Here is a 22,373-nt window from a genome sequence, read left to right on the forward strand (position 1 = left end):
ATACCCCCACAGTGACAGATATGCCCCCACAGTGCCAGATTCATAAACGCCCCCACAGTGAAAGATATACCCCCACAGTGCAGACATGCCCCCACATTTCCAGACACATAATTGCCCCCACAGTGAAAGATATGCCCCCACAGTGCCCCCACACAGAGCCCAATCCATATACTGCTTGCAGCTTCACGATACCTGCGGTGGTGGCGGGAGGGGGAGTGCCGCTGAGGACACGGGCGGCTCTTCTAAAACTCGTGTGCGCGGCTGCCCGGCGTCTATCGTCAGACGCCGGCGCCGCACAGCCGCATACAGGGAGCACTGCAGGCTGGCTCCAGGCACAAAGATGGCGGCGCCAGCGCGCGGCGCCCATTAAGGGTGGCGCCCCGCGCGGCCGCTCTAGTCGAACGTGCCTGGAGCCGGCCCTGCTGTATAGGTCATTGGTACGGCCTCATCTAATATGCTGTGTTCAGTTCTGGAGGCCATATCTCCAGAAGGATATCAATACATTAAAGACTGTACAAAGAAGGGCAACTAAAATGATGCATGGCCTACAGCCCAAAACTTACCCGGAAAGATTTAAAGATCTTAATATTTTCAGTTGGGAGCAGAGAAGGGAAAGGGGGGACATGATAGAAACTTTCAAATACAATGTATATCAAGAGTTTTAACAAGGTACAGGAAGGAAACATTCTGCAAAGGTAAACACAGTACATGAACTGAAACTGTAGGGATATAGGTTCAGGGGAAATGTGAGAAAAAATTACTTCACAAAAAGGGTAGTGGATATGTTGAATAGCCTGCCATCAGAGGTGGTAGAGGCTAAGGGGTATATGCAATTCACGGCGAATCGCGGCAAATTATCGCCGTTTTTTAATTCGACACAATTCGACAGGTGAATTCCGGCAGGTGGCTGCCGGAATTCACCATATTCAATGAAAAACGGATTCGACGGTCCCGCGGGCGAAAAACGGCCGATTTGCCGGATTTTGCCGCGAATTTAAAAAACGGGAAAATACGGGAAAAACCCGGAAAAAAATGGCGTGGGGTCCCCCCTCCAAAGCATAACCTGTTAGGCGCCGGGGTCCGTCGGTGCGGCCCGGCGCCTAGCAACCAGGGACGCCGTGCGCGTACAGCCGCCGGCTCCCTGGCAACGCTAGACGCCGGGCGCACGGAGCCGCTCTGACCCTAGCAACGGGGACGTCACGTTCGGGCCGCGTTCCCCGTTGCTGGGTCTGTTCTGATTGTATCATGGTGTGCTGGCCGTGCAGCATGCAAGCTGCACGGCATTAATTGTGATGACCCAGTTTGGCTCCTGATTGGGGAGCTCACACTTATAAGCACCCTTTGGACTTCTCACAGACGCCGGTGATAGCTTCCTGTTTGCCTTTGTCAGTTGCAGAGAGTTTCCAGTCCTGCTCAATCCGGTTGTTCCTGTCCTCAGTGGTCCTGTACTCGGATATTTGTCATCTATTCCTGGAGTCTGACCGAGCACCTTTAACATCCTGTGGTGTTCGTGAGTCGCGGCGCAGCCGTGTGTTGCGGCTTGTCCGCTTACTGTTTATTATTTAGTTTATTTGTGTTCTGGAGCTTTTGCGGAGGATTCCGCTCCCACAGATCCACTCTGGTATCCAGCGGTGCTGGATAGGAGTAACGGATCAGTGGATCTTTGGTTGTCCTTTTCCCTGGCGGCTAGTCCGCACATACCTTGGTTTAAGTTAGTTAGCTTGTAACCCCTGGCCTGGTTGCTTAGTCAGAGGGCCCCTTGTTATCACCCTGTCTCGGATTTCCCTTTGTCTCCCATTAAGACCTGAGGGGGCATCGGGGTTGGGCAGACATAATCCGCCCTTCGAACGCGGCTGCCATGGGCTCAAGCAACCATAGTCTCGCAGGGGATTTCTGATAACACGGGCGAGACAACGGAGTTAGGGCGCCAGGGGTTACTAGGCTCTCCTGCTCCCACAACCAGCAAATCTTCCCAGTACTCAGACCTCTGCCATTAGATCTCCTCTGGTCTGGAGTACGGGAATCATAACATTATCACTGGCCAGACAAAAAAAGAAAATTAAAATTAACAGGAGTTGATTTTTTTTTACTTATTCAGTTGGGAGATTTTTGTCGGCCTCATGAATCCCACCGGTGTTGGGCCAAATCCTGGCCAGCTTCTAGTTAGTCAGATTCAAGAACTTACTCAGATGGTTCAGGATCTGTCCCTCCGGGTGAGGTCACAGGAAGATCTGTTACGGACTTCCCCGAGGGTCATTCCTGAACCAAAGATGCATCTGCCTGACCGTTTTTCTGGGGATAGAAAACAGTTTTTTAATTTTAAAGAGTCTTGTAAACTTTATTTTCGTTTAAGACCAGTCTCCTCAGGTACGGAGGCTCAGCGGGTTGGAATTATTATTTCTCTGCTTCAGGGGGATCCTCAGACCTGGGCTTTTGGTTTAAAAACAGACGATCCAGCCTTATTGTCTGTAGACGCCTTTTTAAAATCGTTAGGGCTACTGTATGACGACCCTGATAGAGAGGCGTCCGCTGAGAGTCAGTTGCGTGCTCTCAGACAGGGTAGGAATCCCGCAGAGATTTATTGTACGGAGTTTCGCCGTTGGTCGAACGACTGTGGATGGAATGACCCAGCCCTGCGCAGTCAGTTTCGCCTCGGCTTATCTGAATCTATTAAAGACAGTCTCCTTCAGTATCCCGCTCCTGAGACTCTCGATAAACTCATGGAGCTCTCTATTAAGATAGATCGTCGGCTCAGAGAGCGGAGGGCTGAAAAAGGAGCGTCTGTCGGGTCTACTCCTTGTGTTTTTTCCATCCCTGTGGACATGGAGGAGCCTATGCAGATAGGTCTCTCCAAATTGTCTCCTGAAGAAAGAACCAGGAGGCAAAATTCTGGTCTTTGTTTATACTGTGGAGGTAAGGGACATTTTGCCCGTAGTTGTCCGAACAAGTCGGGAAACTTCCTGACCAAGTGAGTTGTGATGGGGTTCACTTTGGTCTGCAGCTTATCTCCTCAAATAATTCACTGTTAGTTCCTGCTAAAGTTTCCTTTGGCAGCCTCTGTTCCTCGGTCTCTGCTTTTGTGGACAGTGGAGCTGCAGGGAACTTTATGGATTTAACATGGGCCAAGGCCTTAGGTATTCCTCAGTTAACCTTGGGTAGGTGTGTCACCATGCATGGTTTAGATGGGAGTCCCTTGTCCAATGGGGTTATTTCTCTCTGTACACCTCCTGTTTTACTTTCGGTAGGAGCTCTACATTCTGAAAAGATTGAGTTTTTCCTTACCCATTGTCCAGCAGTTCCTGTGGTTCTGGGTCACCCTTGGCTGGCCTTTCATAATCCCATCATTGATTGGCAGTCGGGGGAGATCTTACAATGGGGTACCATCTGTAATAAAGAATGTATTACGCTTCCTATCCGAGTAGCTGCCGCCGTTCCCGCACCCATTCCTGTGGAATACCAGGATTTTGTTGATGTATTTTCCAAGGGCAATGCGGATATTCTGCCTCCCCATAGGCCTTATGATTGTGCCATTGAGCTAATTCCTGGTGCCACGTTGCCTAAAGGAAGGTTATATGCATTGTCTGGTCCTGAAACTGTGGCCATGAATGAGTATGTGAAAGAAAGCCTTGGGAAAGGATTTATCAGGCCATCCAAATCCCCTTTAAGTGAAGGTTTCTTCTTCGTAGAGAAGAAGGATGGTTCTCTCAGACCCTGCATTGATTTTAGAGCTTTGAATAAAATCTCAGTAAAGAATACTTACCCTCTGCCGCTGATCTCTGTCCTCTTTGATCAGCTACGTTCGGCTGTGATTTTTTCTAAGATTGACCTGAGAGGAGCATATAACCTCATCAGAATCAAGTCAGGGGATGAGTGGAAAACGGCATTCAGTACTCAGTCAGGCCACTATGAGTATCTGGTCATGCCATTTGGCCTGTCTAACGCTCCGGCAGTCTTCCAGGATCTCATTAACGATGTGCTCCGTGAATTTCTTGGAAGGTTCGTTGTAGTCTACTTAGACGATATTTTGATATATTCTGATTCTGTAGAACAACATGTTACCCAGGTGCGTCAAGTTCTAAAAAAATTACGTGAAAATCACCTGTATGCCAAGCTGGAGAAGTGTGAATTTCATGTTACGGAGGTATCCTTTTTAGGGTACATTATTTCCCCTCGGGGATTCTGTATGGAACCAAAGAAGCTCCAAGCCATCCTTAGTTGGGCGCAACCCACCAACTTAAAAGCAATTCAGCGCTTTTTAGGGTTTGCGAACTACTATAGAAGATTTATTCACTCTTTCTCTGACCTAGTTGCTCCCATTGTGGCACTAACTAAGAAGGGAGCAGATCCTACCAATTGGTCACGTGAAGCTGAGTTATCTTTTCAGGCCTTGAAACAAGCCTTTGTCTCAGCCCCTGTCCTCAGACATCCCAACCCAGAATTGCCTTTCATTGTTGAGGTTGATGCCTCGGAGGTTGGAGTGGGGGCTATCCTATCTCAGAAGGATCCGGATTCCCTTGAATTACATCCTTGTGCCTTTATGTCCAGGAAATTCTCATCTGCAGAATCCAACTACGATGTTGGTAACCGGGAATTGCTGGCTATTAAATGGGCTTTCGAGGAGTGGAGACATTGGCTTGAAGGAGCGACTCATACTATTTCAGTTTTGACTGATCACAAAAATCTTCAATACATTGAATCAGCTAAGCGACTGAATGCCCGGCAGGCTCGTTGGGCTTTATTTTTTACTCGTTTCAAATTCATTATCACCTTCAGGCCAGGTTCCAAGAATACTAAGGCAGATGCCCTGTCACGCAGTTTTCTTCCAGTTCAAGACAACAGTCCTGTTACTCCCATACTGCCGTCCTCAACCATTCGGGCAGGCCTCACACAGGATGTATTTACCCAGTTAAAGCTGCTTCAACATCAAGCTCCTGGAAATACTCCTGCTGGTCGTCTTTTTGTCCCTGAGTTTTTGAGAGCAACTGTTTTGACGGAGTTTCATGATAGCAAAGTTGCCGGGCATCCGGGAATCGCTAAGACTTTGGAATTAGTCTCCCGCTCAGTATGGTGGCCTGGTCTTTCCAAAGACATTAAAGAGTTTGTTTTTTCGTGTCAGGTCTGTGCACAGCATAAAGTTCCCCGTTCTTTACCCATCGGTCAACTTATGCCCTTGAATGTTCCTCTTAGGCCATGGTCGCATATCTCCATGGATTTTGTGGTGGACCTCCCTCTGTCAGCCGGATGCCGAGTCATATGGGTGGTAGTGGACCGTTTTAGTAAAATGGCCCATTTCATTGCTCTTCCCCGATTGCCATCTGCCCAGGGATTGGCAGTCTTGTTCCTCCGCCATGTTTTCAGACTCCATGGCTTACCCACTGATATTGTTTCTGATCGGGGTCCACAATTCATTGCACAATTTTGGAAGTCTTTTTGTGCTTCATTAAAGATGAAGTTATCTTTAACGTCCGGCTATCATCCCCAATCCAATGGGCAGACTGAGCGAGTTAATCAATCTCTAAAACAATATTTGCGTTTGTACTCGGCCAAACTCCAAAATGACTGGTCGGAGTTTCTTCCATTGGCGGAGTTTGCTTATAATAATGCCTGTCATTCTTCCACCAATGTGTCTCCATTTTTTGCAGTTTTTGGTTTTCACCCCAGAGCTAATTCATTTTTTCAACATTCCTCTGTCTCCTCACTGGCCCTGACCTCTCATCTTAAACTTATTTGGAGAAAAGTGCACCTGGCTCTCAGAAAAGCGGCATTCCGGGAAAAAAGATTTTCTGACAGGCTCCGGCGGCCGTGCACTTTTAAAGTAGGAGATAAGGTGTGGTTGTCGACTCGCAACATTAAACTTCGACAAACCTCAGCCAGATTGGGTCCTAAATTTATTGGACCATTTCACATTATCAAAAAAGTCAATCCAGTTGCTTTCCGGTTACGTTTACCAAAAACTTTACGGATCGGAAATACCTTCCATTGCTCATTGCTGAAACCATATGTTTCGTCCAGTAGATTTCCTCGTAAAATATCTCAGGGGAGATCACCTATAAATGTACAGGGTCAGCAGGAGTTCTTAGTGGAGAAGGTTCTCGATTCCAAGTTGTCCCGGGGTCGGCTTTATTTTTTGGTACATTGGAGAGGTTATGGGCCAGAGGAAAGGTCTTGGGTCCTGGATGAGGATCTTCATGCCCCGAGGCTCAAAAGGGCATTTTTTCGAGAATTTCCTCAGAAACCTGGCTTTAGGGGTTCCTTGACCCCTCCTCAAGGGGGGGGTACTGTTAGGCGCCGGGGTCCGCTCGTCGGTGCGGCCCGGCGCCTAGCAACCAGGGACGCCGTGCGCGTACAGCCGCCGGCTCCCTGGCAACGCTAGACACCGGGCGCACGGAGCCGCTCTGACCCTAGCAACGGGGACGCCACGTTCGGGCCGCGTTCCCCGTTGCTGGGTCTGTTCTGATTGTATCATGGTGTGCTGGCCGTGCAGCATGCAAGCTGCACGGCATTAATTGTGATGACCCAGTTTGGCTCCTGATTGGGGAGCTCACACTTATAAGCACCCTTTGGACTTTTCACAGACGCCGGTGATAGCTTCCTGTTTGCCTTTGTCAGTTGCAGAGAGTTTCCAGTCCTGCTCAATCCGGTTGTTCCTGTCCTCAGTGGTCCTGTACTCGGATATTTGTCATCTATTCCTGGAGTCTGACCGAGCACCTTTAACATCCTGTGGTGTTCGTGAGTCGCGGCGCAGCCGTGTGTTGCGGCTTGTCCGCTTACTGTTTATTATTTAGTTTATTTGTGTTCTGGAGCTTTTGCGGAGGATTCCGCTCCCACAGATCCACTCTGGTATCCAGCGGTGCTGGATAGGAGTAACGGATCAGTGGATCTTTGGTTGTCCTTTTCCCTGGCGGCTAGTCCGCACATACCTTGGTTTAAGTTAGTTAGCTTGTAACCCCTGGCCTGGTTGCTTAGTCAGAGGGCCCCTTGTTATCACCCTGTCTCGGATTTCCCTTTGTCTCCCATTAAGACCTGAGGGGGCATCGGGGTTGGGCAGACATAATCCGCCCTTCGAACGCGGCTGCCATGGGCTCAAGCAACCATAGTCTCGCAGGGGATTTCTGATAACACGGGCGAGACAACGGAGTTAGGGCGCCAGGGGTTACTAGGCTCTCCTGCTCCCACAACCAGCAAATCTTCCCAGTACTCAGACCTCTGCCATTAGATCTCCTCTGGTCTGGAGTACGGGAATCATAACATAACCAGCCTCGGGCTCTTCGAGCTGGTCCTGGTTCTAAAAATGCGGGGTAAAAATTGACAGGGGATCCCCCGTATTTTTAAAACCAGCACCGGGCTCTGCACCTGATGCTGGTGCAAAAAATACGGGGGACAAAAAGAGTAGGGGTCCCCCGTATTTTATACACCAGCATCGGGTTCCACTAGCTGGACAGTTAATGCCACAGCCGGGGGTCACTTTTATACAGCGCCCTGCGGCCGTGGCATTAAATATCCAACTAGTCACCCCTGGCCGGGGTACCCTGGGGGAGTGGGGACCCCTTCAATCAAGGGGTCCCCCCCCCCAGCCACCCAAGGGCCAGGGGTGAAGCCCGAGGCTGTCCCCCCATCCAATGGGCTGCGGATGGGAGGCTGATAGCCTTGTGAAAAATGTCAGAATATTGTTTTTTCCAGTAGTACTACAAGTCCCAGCAAGCCTCCCCCGCAAGCTGGTACTTGGAGAACCACAAGTACCAGCATGCGGGAGAAAAACGGGCCCGCTGGTACCTGTAGTACTACTGGAACAAAAATACCCAAATAAAAACAGGAGACCGACACCGTGAACTGCATGTTACCCAAAGATCCTACTAAGCTGTATCAGGCTGAATTGACTGAGTTGCTACAGAAGGCCAGAGAGGAGGGCATTATTAGCACCAGTATTGCACAAAAGTTATCCTCTGAGTGGCCTGTCATTCCTCTGTTTTATACCATCCCCAAGGTACATAAGGACGCACAGAGACCCCCGGGGAGACCAATCATTTCTGCCCGGGGTTCTCTGTGCGAGCCTTTAGCAATATACCTTGATACATATTTACAGCCCTGCATACAGGGTACTTTTACCCATCTGAAAGATTCGAGTATGTTATTACAAAGGTTGTTACAGATAAATCAAGTACCAGATGATGTTACTCTGGCCACTATAGACGTCACAAGCCTATACACGTGCATTCCGCACGAGCAGGGTTTACAGGCAGTGAGGCAGTTGATCATGGGTAACAGTGCATATTTAGGTCCTGACATAGATTTTTTCATTTCGTTACTACGGTTCACTTTATCACACAATTTTTTCATGTTTGATGGCGTCTTCTACAGACAGCGAACGGGGTGTGCCATGGGGTCGGCCGTGGCACCCTCGTTCGCCAATGCGTATATGTGGGAGGTGGAGCGGGCGCTATTTTTTACTAATCCTTCAATAGCTCAAAGATTGTTTGTCTACTATAGGTACATAGACGATCTGCTATTATTTTGGAGAGGTGATGTGCAAGATCTGCATGATCTTGTGACGACACATAATTCAACAGACAGCCCCGTGAAACTAACCATGAGTTTTAGTAGCACTGAGATTTGTTTTTTAGACATCCAACTGAATCTCAGAGCAGGGTTAGTGGAGATGAGTCTTTACAAAAAACCATCAGATCGTAACACAATCTTGAGGTTTGACAGTTTCCACCCCAGATCTACGGTACAGGGGCTGCCATTTTCCCAATTCCTGAGGGTGTGTAGGGTGAACAGCAACAGCACAGTGAGAGATGCACAGCTGGAAGAAATGGAGCAGAGGTTTGTCAAAAGAGGTTATCCTCGAGACCTCCTTCGTACAGCCAGACAAAAGGCGGCAGCTAAAAATAGGGAGGAGTTACTAAAGACCACCCAGACACGGGATATGTCCAGAGTCATCCCGTGGGTCAAAGAATTGAATGTGAACAGCGAACAAAACTCTAAAAAGTTGCGCCAATTATGGCCAATAGTGTCTACAGACCCCGATTTAAAAGTATTTCGAGATATGAGGGTTATGCCCAGTTACACCAGAGGCCGCAACATCAGAGACATGGTAGTTAAGACTGACATGGCCAGGTTTAAGACACCTCCTCCTAGACACTTTATGACCCGCAGAAACGGCTGCTTTAAGTGCACAGGGTGCACTACGTGCACCCACATGTCTCCTGGCGATAACATTTCGCATCCATTTTCCGGGAAAAAATTCAACATCAGATGGCCCCTCACCTGCACTTCCAAATTCGTGGTATATGCCATCATTTGTCCATGTGGACGTTATTACATCGGAAAGACCGAATGTCAATTCAAGGTGAGGATGGCCCAACACAGACTCGCTATAAGGAATGCATTGGCATCTGGGAATGGGGAACAGCCAGTAGCCAAACATTTTGTAGAACACAGACACAGTATTGCCACGTTCAAACACCGTATAATAGATCATGTCCCTGAGTCTCCTCGTGGGGGCAATAGGGGTAAAAAACTTCTTCAACTTGAGTCCATGTGGATACATAGACTCAATACCCTTAAACCGGGTGGGCTCAATGATAGCCTAGGTCTCATTAATTTTCTATAAATAGGGAGTGCCCTTTGTGACACATAAGGTCTGCTCATTTATTTTTAGTCTAGTTGCAATAGGGGTATAAAAACAGAGTCAGTTTAGGTTTTCTAACTATCTGTAGGTTTACATTCACTAGTGATATTTTACCTACATCGATCTTGGCGTGCCACAGTCCTTTTGGTCACTAGATACGGTACTTGCATGCACTTTACATTTACATGATCAAGTCTGCTTGTTCTAGCATATCACATTGAAGCACATATTCTCATGAATAATAGCAGTATCATGTATTTTTTTAATTTGTTTGCATATTTTTTTATTTATATTTTCTTATGTATTGGCAATCATGTTGTTGTTTTTGTGGTAAGATTATGTACACATCTTTTCTGCAACGCATTTGATGTAGCAGTCTTCTAAATTGACACTTGTGTTTTTACATTTGTTGTTTTGTTTATAGTGTCTCCATGGCCACACAGGAGGGAGCCGCGACGTCACTTCCGGTTCCGCTGATGCGAGCGGTGACGCCGAACGGGACGACCGAATGGCGTGGCCAGAGGAGAACGAGCGTGGGGAATCATGCAAGGGGGGTAAGTTCATTGCTATATAAGTTTGATTTATACACTGTTGTAGTTATCCTGACGAAGGGGAGGTGGTCCCCGAAACGTTGACAGCACTTAATACACATTTGATGTTTTTTGCAAGTCTCTGAGTGCCGCCTCGTTATTCCTGTTTGTGCATTGGGGTGACCCCCCGGGGGAAGGCACCTCAGCAAGCTGGTCCGAAGGGACGTCTGGAGTGCCGGAGTTAAGTGTTTGTTTCTATGTAATTATGTAGAATCTTCTATTGTTTCTAGTAATCACTTAATGAAAGTGCTTTATTCCACTTACAACATATTAGCTCAAGTGATGTGCTGAAGTCAGGCACTCTGATAGACTACATACATTCGCTTAATTAAATAGTAGTAAGTTGCTGCATCTCTCTGGGTTCCGTCATTTCCTATACTATGGTCTGAGAACCATAGCTCCAATTATGTAGTTCAGTGGCTCCCAAACTGGATGCAGTGGCATGCCTCGGTGCCAGAGGGTACCCCAGTGTTGGTGGCTGCAAATCATAAAATACATGGACAAACAGAAACGCATCCCTGTCCATCTCCACATAACTGAACCTAAGCACAATTTACTCAATTTAATATTTTTGCTGAATTTCTCAATAAGAAACTTTTGGCTGAGTGATGCTGTGACAAAAAGGCTGGTACGCTAGGGCACCATGATCAAGAAAGTTTGGGTACCGCTGATATAATCTATATTGAGTCAGATTCACCATAATTCAGTCATTGATTATAATGCTGTACACTTAGAAACCATATGAAGCAGCCTTTATATAACCAAGAGTGAGGCTCACACCAAACTTCAACTCTCCATTGCCTGACACACACATCAATTTAATCTGGTACATGAATTTTAAAAAGTATTAAATAGGTCCAGTCAGGACTAGATTTTATGACTGGCATTACATATATCCAATCTTTATTAGCAAAGTTGAACCTGATTGGTTCCTATTCACTACACATAAATTATTGGTACTGATTACACAGAACAATACTGAGGATATCTGTCAAGTAAAATACAGTGTAATATAAAGTGGTTCATTATCAAATTGTCTGTATATATAGGAGTTGTGCAGATATCTGCCAAAATGCACTGCAGTGTGGAGCAAGAAGAATGGATAGAGCTGAGCAGAGCAAGGGCATACTACTACAGTATATTATATTCAGAGCAGGCGCATGGACCCTGTATCGGCTCTATTTGCATGGACCCTGCATCAGCTCTATTTGCATGGACCCTGTATCAGCTCTATTTGCATGGACCCTGCATCAGCTCTATTTGCATGGACCCTGTATCAGCTCTATTTGCATGGACCCTGCATCAGCTCTATTTGCTAGAGATGAGCGGGTTCGGTTTCTTTGAATCCGAACCCGCACGAACTTCACTTTTTTTTTCACGGGTCCGAGCGACTCGGATCTTCCCGCCTTGCTCGGTTAACCCGAGCGCGCCCGAACGTCATCATGACGCTGTCGGATTCTCGCGAGACTCGGATTCTATATAAGGAGCCGCGCGTCGCCGCCATTTTCACACGTGCATTGAGATTGATAGGGAGAGGACGTGGCTGGCGTCCTCTCCATTAGAATAGATTAGAAGAGAGAGAGAGAGAGAGAGATTGTGCAGACAGAGTTTACCACAGTGACCAGTGCAGTTGTTGTTAAGTTAACTTTTATTTAATATATCCGTTCTCTGCTATATCCGTTCTCTGCCTGAAAAAAACGATACACAGCAGTCACACAGTGTGACTCAGTCTGTGTGCACTCAGCTCAGCCCAGTGTGCTGCACATCAATGTATAAAAGCTTATAATAATTGTGGGGGAGACTGGGGAGCACTGCAGGTTGTTATAGCAGGAGCCAGGAGTACATAATATTATATTAATTTAAAATTAAACAGTGCACACTTTTGCTGCAGGAGTGCCACTGCCAGTGTGACTAGTGGTGACAAGTGCCTGACCACCAGTATAGTAGTATATTGTTGTATACTATCTCTTTATCAACCAGTCTATATTAGCAGCAGACACAGTACAGTGCGGTAGTTCACGGCTGTGGCTACCTCTGTGTCGGCAGTCGGCACTCGGCAGGCAGTCCGTCCATCCATAATTGTATAATTATATACCACCTAACCGTGGTATTTTTTTTTCTTTCTTTATACCGTCGTCATAGTCATACTAGTTGTTACGAGTATACTACTATCTCTTTATCAACCAGTGTACAGTGCGGTAGTTCACGGCTGTGGCTACCTCTGTGTCGGCAGTCGGCAGGCAGTCCGTCCATCCATAATTGTATTATTATAATATATACCACCTAACCGTGGTTTTTTTTTCATTCTTTATACCGTCATAGTGTCATACTAGTTGTTACGAGTATACTACTATCTCTTTATCAACCAGTGTACAGTGCGGTAGTTCACGGCTGTGGCTACCTCTGTGTCGGCAGTCGGCAGGCAGTCCGTCCATCCATAATTGTATTATAATATATACCACCTAACCGTGGTTTTTTTTCCATTCTTTATACCGTCATAGTGTCATACTAGTTGTTACGAGTATACTACTATCTCTTTATCAACCAGTGTACAGTGCGGTAGTTCACGGCTGTGGCTACCTCTGTGTCGGCAGTCGGCAGGCAGTCCGTCCATCCATAATTGTATTATAATATATACCACCTAACCGTGGTTTTTTTTTCATTCTTTATACCGTCATAGTCAGTCATACTAGTTGTTACGAGTATACTACTATCTCTTTATCAACCAGTGTACAGTGCGGTAGTTCACGGCTGTGGCTACCTCTGTGTCGGCACTCGGCAGGCAGTCCGTCCATCCATAATTGTATTATAATATATACCACCTAACCGTGGTTTTTTTTTCATTCTTTATACCGTCATAGTGTCATACTAGTTGTTACGAGTATACTACTATCTCTTTATCAACCAGTGTACAGTGCGGTAGTTCACGGCTGTGGCTACCTCTGTGTCGGCAGTCGGCAGGCAGTCCGTCCATCCATAATTGTATTATAATATATACCACCTAACCGTGGTTTTTTTTTCATTCTTTATACCGTCATAGTCAGTCATACTAGTTGTTACGAGTATACTACTATCTCTTTATCAACCAGTGTACAGTGCGGTAGTTCACGGCTGTGGCTACCTCTGTGTCGGCACTCGGCAGGCAGTCCGTCCATCCATAATTGTATTACAATATATACCACCTAACCGTGGTTTTTTTATACCACCTAACCGTGGCAGTCCGTCCATAATTGTATACTAGTATCCAATCCATCCATCTCCATTGTTTACCTGAGGTGCCTTTTAGTTCTGCCTATAAAATATGGAGAACAAAAAAGTTGAGGTTCCAAAATTAGGGAAAGATCAAGATCCTCTTCCACCTCGTGCTGAAGCTGCTGCCACTAGTCATGGCCGAGACGATGAAATGCCAGCAACGTCGTCTGCCAAGGCCGATGCCCAATGTCATAGTACAGAGCATGTCAAATCCAAAACACCAAATATCAGAAAAAAAAGGACTCCAAAACCTAAAATAAAATTGTCGGAGGAGAAGCGTAAACTTGCCAATATGCCATTTACCACACGGAGTGGCAAGGAACGGCTGAGGCCCTGGCCTATGTTCATGGCTAGTGGTTCAGCTTCACATGAGGATGGAAGCACTCAGCCTCTCGCTAGAAAACTGAAAAGACTCAAGCTGGCAAAAGCACCGCAAAGAACTGTGCGTTCTTTGAAATCCCAAATCCACAAGGAGAGTCCAATTGTGTCGGTTGCGATGCCTGACCTTCCCAACACTGGACGTGAAGAGCATGCGCCTTCCACCATTTGCACGCCCCCTGCAAGTGCTGGAAGGAGCACCCGCAGTCCAGTTCCTGATAGTCAGATTGAAGATGTCAGTGTTGAAGTACACCAGGATGAGGAGGATATGGGTGTTGCTGGCGCTGGGGAGGAAATTGACCAGGAGGATTCTGATGGTGAGGTGGTTTGTTTAAGTCAGGCACCCGGGGAGACACCTGTTGTCCGTGGGAGAAATATGGCCGTTGACATGCCAGGTGAAAATACCAAAAAAATCAGCTCTTCGGTGTGGAGGTATTTCACCAGAAATGCGGACAACAGGTGTCAAGCCGTGTGTTCCCTTTGTCAAGCTGTAATAAGTAGGGGTAAGGACGTTAACCACCTCGGAACATCCTCCCTTATACGTCACCTGCAGCGCATTCATAATAAGTCAGTGACAAGTTCAAAAACTTTGGGTGACAGCGGAAGCAGTCCACTGACCAGTAAATCCCTTCCTCTTGTAACCAAGCTCACGCAAACCACCCCACCAACTCCCTCAGTGTCAATTTCCTCCTTCCCCAGGAATGCCAATAGTCCTGCAGGCCATGTCACTGGCAAGTCTGACGAGTCCTCTCCTGCCTGGGATTCCTCCGATGCATCCTTGCGTGTAACGCCTACTGCTGCTGGCGCTGCTGTTGTTGCCGCTGGGAGTCGATGGTCATCCCAGAGGGGAAGTCGTAAGCCCACTTGTACTACTTCCAGCAAGCAATTGACTGTTCAACAGTCCTTTGCGAGGAAGATGAAATATCACAGCAGTCATCCTACTGCAAAGCGGATAACTGAGGCCTTGGCATCCTGGGTGGTGAGAAACGTGGTTCCGGTATCCATCATTACTGCAGAGCCAACTAGAGACTTGTTGGAGGTACTGTGTCCCCGGTACCAAATACCATCTAGGTTCCATTTCTCTAGGCAGGCGATACCGAAAATGTACACAGACCTCAGAAAAAGAGTCACCAGTGTCCTAAAAAATGCAGCTGTACCCAATGTCCACTTAACCACGGACATGTGGACAAGTGGAGCAGGGCAGGGTCAGGACTATATGACTGTGACAGCCCACTGGGTAGATGTATGGACTCCCGCCGCAAGAACAGCAGCGGCGGCACCAGTAGCAGCATCTCGCAAACGCCAACTCTTTCCTAGGCAGGCTACGCTTTGTATCACCGCTTTCCAGAATACGCACACAGCTGAAAACCTCTTACGGCAACTGAGGAAGATCATCGCGGAATGGCTTACCCCAATTGGACTCTCCTGTGGATTTGTGGCATCGGACAACGCCAGCAATATTGTGTGTGCATTAAATATGGGCAAATTCCAGCACGTCCCATGTTTTGCACATACCTTGAATTTGGTGGTGCAGAATTTTTTAAAAAACGACAGGGGCGTGCAAGAGATGCTGTCGGTGGCCAGAAAAATTGCGGGACACTTTCGGCGTACAGGCACCACGTACAGAAGACTGGAGCACCACCAAAAACTACTGAACCTGCCCTGCCATCATCTGAAGCAAGAAGTGGTAACGAGGTGGAATTCAACCCTCTATATGCTTCAGAGGTTGGAGGAGCAGCAAAAGGCCATTCAAGCCTATACAATTGAGCACGATATAGGAGATGGAATGCACCTGTCTCAAGTGCAGTGGAGAATGATTTCAACGTTGTGCAAGGTTCTGATGCCCTTTGAACTTGCCACACGTGAAGTCAGTTCAGACACTGCCAGCCTGAGTCAGGTCATTCCCCTCATCAGGCTTTTGCAGAAGAAGCTGGAGGCATTGAAGAAGGAGCTAACACGGAGCGATTCCGCTAGGCATGTGGGACTTGTGGATGCAGCCCTTAATTCGCTTAACAAGGATTCACGGGTGGTCAATCTGTTGAAATCAGAGCACTACATTTTGGCCACCGTGCTCGATCCTAGATTTAAAGCCTACCTTGGATCTCTCTTTCCGGCAGACACAGGTCTGCTGGGGTTGAAAGACCTGCTGGTGACAAAATTGTCAAGTCAAGCGGAACGCGACCTGTCAACATCTCCTCCTTCACATTCTCCCGCAACTGGGGGTGCGAGGAAAAGGCTCAGAATTCCGAGCCCACCCGCTGGCGGTGATGCAGGGCAGTCTGGAGCGACTGCTGATGCTGACATCTGGTCCGGACTGAAGGACCTGACAACGATTACGGACATGTCGTCTACTGTCACTGCATATGATTCTCTCAACATTGATAGAATGGTGGAGGATTATATGAGTGACCGCATCCAAGTAGGCACGTCACACAGTCCGTACTTATACTGGCAGGAAAAAGAGGCAATTTGGAGGCCCTTGCACAAACTGGCTTTATTCTACCTAAGTTGCCCTCCCACAAGTGTGTACTCCGAAAGAGTGTTTAGTGCCGCCGCTCACCTTGTCAGCAATCGGCGTACGAGGTTACATCCAGAAAATGTGGAGAAGATGATGTTCATTAAAATGAATTATAATCAATTCCTCCGCGGAGACATTGACCAGCAGCAATTGCCTCCACAAAGTACACAGGGAGCTGAGATGGTGGATTCCAGTGGGGACGAATTGATAATCTGTGAGGAGGGGGATGTACACGGTGATATATCGGAGGGTGAAGATGAGGTGGACATCTTGCCTCTGTAGAGCCAGTTTGTGCAAGGAGAGATTAATTGCTTCTTTTTTGGGGGGGGTCCAAACCAACCCGTCATATCAGTCACAGTCGTGTGGCAGACCCTGTCACTGAAATGATGGGTTGGTTAAAGTGTGCATGTCCTGTTTTGTTTATACAACATAAGGGTGGGTGGGAGGGCCCAAGGATAATTCCATCTTGCACCTCTTTTTTCTTTTCTTTTTCTTTGCATCATGTGCTGATTGGGGAGGGTTTTTTGGAAGGGACATCCTGCGTGACACTGCAGTGCCACTCCTAGATGGGCCCGGTGTTTGTGTCGGCCACTAGGGTCGCTAATCTTACTCACACAGCTACCTCATTGCGCCTCTTTTTTTCTTTGCGTCATGTGCTGTTTGGGGAGGGTTTTTTGGAAGGGACATCCTGCGTGACACTGCAGTGCCACTCCTAGATGGGCCCGGTGTTTGTGTCGGCCACTAGGGTCGCTAATCTTACTCACACAGTCAGCTACCTCATTGCGCCTCTTTTTTTCTTTGCGTCATGTGCTGTTTGGGGAGGGTTTTTTGGAAGGGCCATCCTGCGTGACACTGCAGTGCCACTCCTAGATGGGCCCGGTGTTTGTGTCGGCCACTAGGGTCGCTAATCTTACTCACACAGCTACCTCATTGCGCCTCTTTTTTTCTTTGCGTCATGTGCTGTTTGGGGAGGGTTTTTTGGAAGGGCCATCCTGCGTGACACTGCAGTGCCACTCCTAGATGGGCCCGGTGTTTGTGTCGGCCACTAGGGTCGCTAATCTTACTCACACAGCTACCTCATTGCGCCTCTTTTTTTCTTTGCGTCATGTGCTGTTTGGGGAGGGTTTTTTGGAAGGGACATCCTGCGTGACACTGCAGTGCCACTCCTAGATGGGCCCGGTGTTTGTGTCGGCCAGTAGGGTCGCTTATCTTACTCACACAGCGACCTCGGTGCAAATTTTAGGACTAAAAATAATATTGTGAGGTGTGAGGTATTCAGAATAGACTGAAAATGAGTGTAAATTATGGTTTTTGAGGTTAATAATACTTTGGGATCAAAATGACCCCCAAATTCTATGATTTAAGCTGTTTTTTAGTGTTTTTGGAAAAAAACACCCGAATCCAAAACACACCCGAATCCGACAAAAATAATTCGGTGAGGTTTTGCCAAAACGCGTTCGAACCCAAAACACGGCCGCGGAACCGAACCCAAAACCAAAACACAAAACCCGAAAAATTTCAGGCGCTCATCTCTACTATTTGCATGGACCCTGCATCAGCTCTATTTGCATGGACCCTGTATCAGCTCTATTTGCATGGACCCTGCATTGGCTCTATCTGCATAGACCCTGTATCGGCTCTATTTGCATGGACCCAGCATCGGCTCTATTGGCATGGACCCTGCATTGGCTCTATTTGCATGGACCCTGCATCAGCTCTATTTGCATGGACCTTGCATCAGCTCTATTTGCATGGACCCTGTATCGGCTCTATTTGCATGGACCCTGCATCAGCTCTATTTGCATGGACCATGTATCGGCTCTATTTGCATGGACCCTGTATCGGCTCTATTTGCATGGACCCTGTATCAGCTCTATTTGCATGGACCCTGCATCAGCTCTATTTGCATGGACCCTGCATCAGCTCTATTTGCATGGACCCTGTATCAGCTCTATTTGCATGGACCCTGTATCAGCTCTATTTGCATGGACCCTGTATCAGCTCTATTGGCATGGACCCTGCATTGGCTCTATCTGCATAGACCCTGTATCGGCTCTATTTGCATGGACCCAGCATCAGCTCTATTGGCATGGACCCTGCATTGGCTCTATTTGCATGGACCCTGCATCAGCTCTATTTGCATGGACCTTGCATCAGCTCTATTTGCATGGACCCTGTATCGGCTCTATTTGCATGGACCCTGCATCAGCTCTATTTGCATGGACCCTGCATCAGCTCTATTTGCATGGACCCTGCATCAGCTCTATTTGCATGGACCCTGTATCAGCTCTATTTGCATGGACCCTGCATCAGCTCTATTTGCATGGACCCTGCATCAGCTCTATCTGCATGGACCCTGTATCAGCTCTATTTGCATGGACCCTGCATCAGCTCTATTTGCATGGACCCTGTATCAGCTCTATTTGCATGGACAATGCATCAGCTCTATTTGCATGGACCCTGTATCAGCTCTATTGGCATGGACCCTGCATTGGCTCTATCTGCATGGACCCTGTATCGGCTCTATTTGCATGGACCCAGCATCAGCTCTATTGGCATGGACCCTGCATTGGCTCTATTTGCATGGACCCTGTATCGGCTCTATTTGCATGGACCCTGTATCGGCTCTATTTGCATGGACCCTGTATCGGCTCTATTTGCATAGACCCTGCATCAGCTCTATTTGCATGAACCCTGTATCGGCTCTATTTGTATGGACCCTGCATCAGCTCTATTTGCATGGACCCTGTATCGGCTCTATTTGCATGGACCCTGTATCGGCTCTATTTGCATAGACCCTGCATCAGCTCTATTTACATGGACCCTGCATCAGCTCTATTTGCATGGACCCTGTATCAGCTCTATTTGCATGGACCCTGCATCAGCTCTATTTGCATGGACCCTGCATCAGCTCTATCTGCATGGACCCTGTATCAGCTCTATTTGCATGGACCCTGTATCAGCTCTATTTGCATGGACCCTGTATCGGCTCTATTTGTATGGACCCTACATCAGCTCTATTTGCATGGACCCTGTATCGGCTCTATTTGCATGGACCCTGTATCGGCTCTGTTTGCATAGACCCTGCATCAGCTCTATTTACATGGACCCTGCATCAGCTCTATTTGCATGGACCCTGTATCAGCTCTATTTGCATGGACCCTGCATCAGCTCTATTTGCATGGACCCTGCATCAGCTCTATCTGCATGGACCCTGTATCAGCTCTATTTGCATGGACCCTGTATCAGCTCTATTTGCATGGACCCTGTATCAGCTCTATTTGCATGGACCCTGCATCAGCTCTATTTGCATGGACCCTGTATCAGCTCTATTGGCATGGACCCTGCATTGGCTCTATCTGCATGGACCCTGTATCGGCTCTATTTGCATGGACCCAGCATCAGCTCTATTGGCATGGACCCTGCATTGGCTCTATTTGCATGGACCCTGTATCGGCTCTATTTGCATGGACCCTGTATCGGCTCTATTTGCATAGACCCTGCATCGGCTCTATTTGTATGGACCCTGCATCAGCTCTATTTGCATGGACCCTGTATCGGCTCTATTTGCATGGACCCTGTATCGGCTCTATTTGCATAGACCCTGCATCAGCTCCATTTGCATGGACCCTGTATCGGCTCTATTTGCATGGACCCTGCTGCATCAGCTCTGTAATGCAGTTGGGGCTGAAATGCCAGCGGTCGGGAAGCCGACGGTCAGAATACCAACTGTGGCATCCTGATATTTAGAATCCAGACAGAGGTCGGGTAAGTATGCTAACCCTCCCCGGTGGTGCCTAACCCTAACCTCCCCTTCCCGCAGCTTAAACCAAACCCTCCCTCCCCCCGCAGCCTAACCCTAACCCCCACCGGAGTGCCTAAACCTAACACCCCCCACTACCTGCAGCCTTTCCCTAACCCACCCCTCGCAGCCTAAACCTAGACACCCCCCTCCCCCTCCACGGCTTACCTCTCCTGCGACCCAGCAGTCACTAGTTCGGGATCCCAGTTGTCAGGATGTCGGCGCCAGGATTGTGATCTCATTCGGGATGCCGGCGCCAGCATTCCGAGCAGTGTTGGGATTCCGGCATCAGTATTTCAACTGCCCGCACCCCGAACATCGGGATCCTTATCGGATCCCCTATAATGTGCATTACTGGACGTGTTCACAGTAATTACTGATCAGCCGGCAGATCAAGTATAAAAGGTTTTAGCCTAATGGTAAGCTTCTGGGCTATTCATGTTTTTCACATTATTACACAAGCATTGCGGTTCACACCACAGCAAACTCTAACTACATCAGTATAGACCGCCATTTCTGGCACGTAAGGGCCCCTATGCAGTGCCGTGATTATTATCAGTCCATATCATACTAGGAATAATCTTTTTTTTACATGATTATACCCGCTATGTACTAAAATGTATACATGTAGTAGACATGGGCAGAGCTTTCGAATTACTGTGAATTACTTCCCAACACTTTTGTTTTTAAAAGACTCATTACATTCTGATACTGCACATGCACACAGTGTCAGCTCAGATCGTAGGATCCCTCGCCTTTAAAAATACTCCATAGCCATAAAGGCGGCTACCAACATCTGAGGATGGTGGTAGCCTTCTGGACCAACCTTTGGTGCTTGATACATAAGGATTAGACTATAGCCCCTAGAGTAGAATGGGAACTGCAGTCTCCACAGCTATTTAGCCTTTGCAGGAGATTTCATTCATTTGGCAATCGATACATAGCCATTAAACATAAAATAATGCAAAATGTGCAGTGGCGTAACTGTAAAATAGTTTCAGGCACCCCCCTTCCTCCCCCACGGTACCTGCTTGTTGTCAAGGGTTCTGCTCATTGTCAGGGAAACCCCCCTCCCCTCCGGCCGTCGCAGGTCTGCAGTCCTGTTTTGATAAATATACCCCAAAATGCAAGTTTTTGGTATTGCTATTGATAGAAACTAGAATTATTATTTTTTTTTTTTTTTAAATAACCATCTCTCCACTGTAGATAAGTAACACCTTCTTCAAATTGATTAAAACATACAATTAAACATGTATACACAAGGATATATTTTCTCATTATCGTTTTGAGTCAACATTTGAAAAGTGTCTGAAATCTTACAAGCATTTACTGAATTTATTTGCCTTAAAACTAAATTCCTCGCACATCAAAATCAAGTATAGCACTAGCTGCACACTGGGCCACAATATATAAATAGGCCATATAGTTTCCCACAAAATGTAGCAACTGTTGCACAATGCCTGTTGTAATGCAGAAGACAAGAAACATGACTCCGTCCGGTTACATTTGTCTTTAAATATGAATGAAAACATGAGGATGTTGCCATATTCAGCCAACTCACCTGTGCTGCTACCATTCCCATGTAGGCCATTAATAGTATATATCCAAATCCAGGGCAGAGCATTTTCAGACGTGTCTGGAGTATGTCATCAGCTGCTGATATTAAGATACCCGTCCTCTGTGATAACTTAGAAGCTTGAGAGTGTCATTTGGAGAAATAACTTCAGCCTCTGCACTGGTTACAGTAATCCTGATCTATACAACCAACAAGCACAAACCTCCTCTCTTCCTTTTCTTTATAAAGTAAAGGGGGGAGAACAGGATACCACTACGGATTTCCTTTTTCATATCAGTTCAAAACACATGGAAGGAAACCCAGATCTTTCTAACAAAAACGGCACCTCATGAAAATCTGTAAATTGATGAGAAAGCAGTTGGGAAAGTGACTTGGTAACTTCATGACTGAGGTCCCAGCGTCTATATGCCTGCTTTGTTCTAAGACCGAGAGATTGATAAGCTCTATCCTAGCATACTGTAAGTGTAAGTACCACTGTATAGCCCTTTAGCATGCTGACAGCACAGACACACACAGGACCTTATTCAGGGTCAGACCGAAAAGCTATTTGTTTGTTTGTTTGTTTTGTCTGAAGTTGCAATGTTTCCCACTGTGTGTGGGCAAATTTTCAGAATATGGATCTTTTT

At 47.2% G+C, this 22,373-nt stretch overlaps 1 long non-coding RNA gene across 1 annotated transcript in view; it reads right to left on the minus strand.

Annotated features, from left to right (window-relative positions):
• The window catches only part of LOC134958199 (uncharacterized), a 35,310-nt gene extending 13,357 nt beyond the window's left edge, over window positions 1–21,953 (minus strand). The window contains exon 1 of the long non-coding RNA XR_010186903.1: window positions 21,733–21,953. This is a non-coding gene — a long non-coding RNA (uncharacterized LOC134958199). The remainder of the gene's footprint in view (window positions 1–21,732) is intronic.
• Window positions 21,954–22,373: the final 420 nt, after the last annotated feature.

This window comes from Pseudophryne corroboree, chromosome 9 (assembly GCF_028390025.1).
Source record: "Pseudophryne corroboree isolate aPseCor3 chromosome 9, aPseCor3.hap2, whole genome shotgun sequence".
NCBI lineage: Eukaryota > Metazoa > Chordata > Amphibia > Anura > Myobatrachidae > Pseudophryne > Pseudophryne corroboree.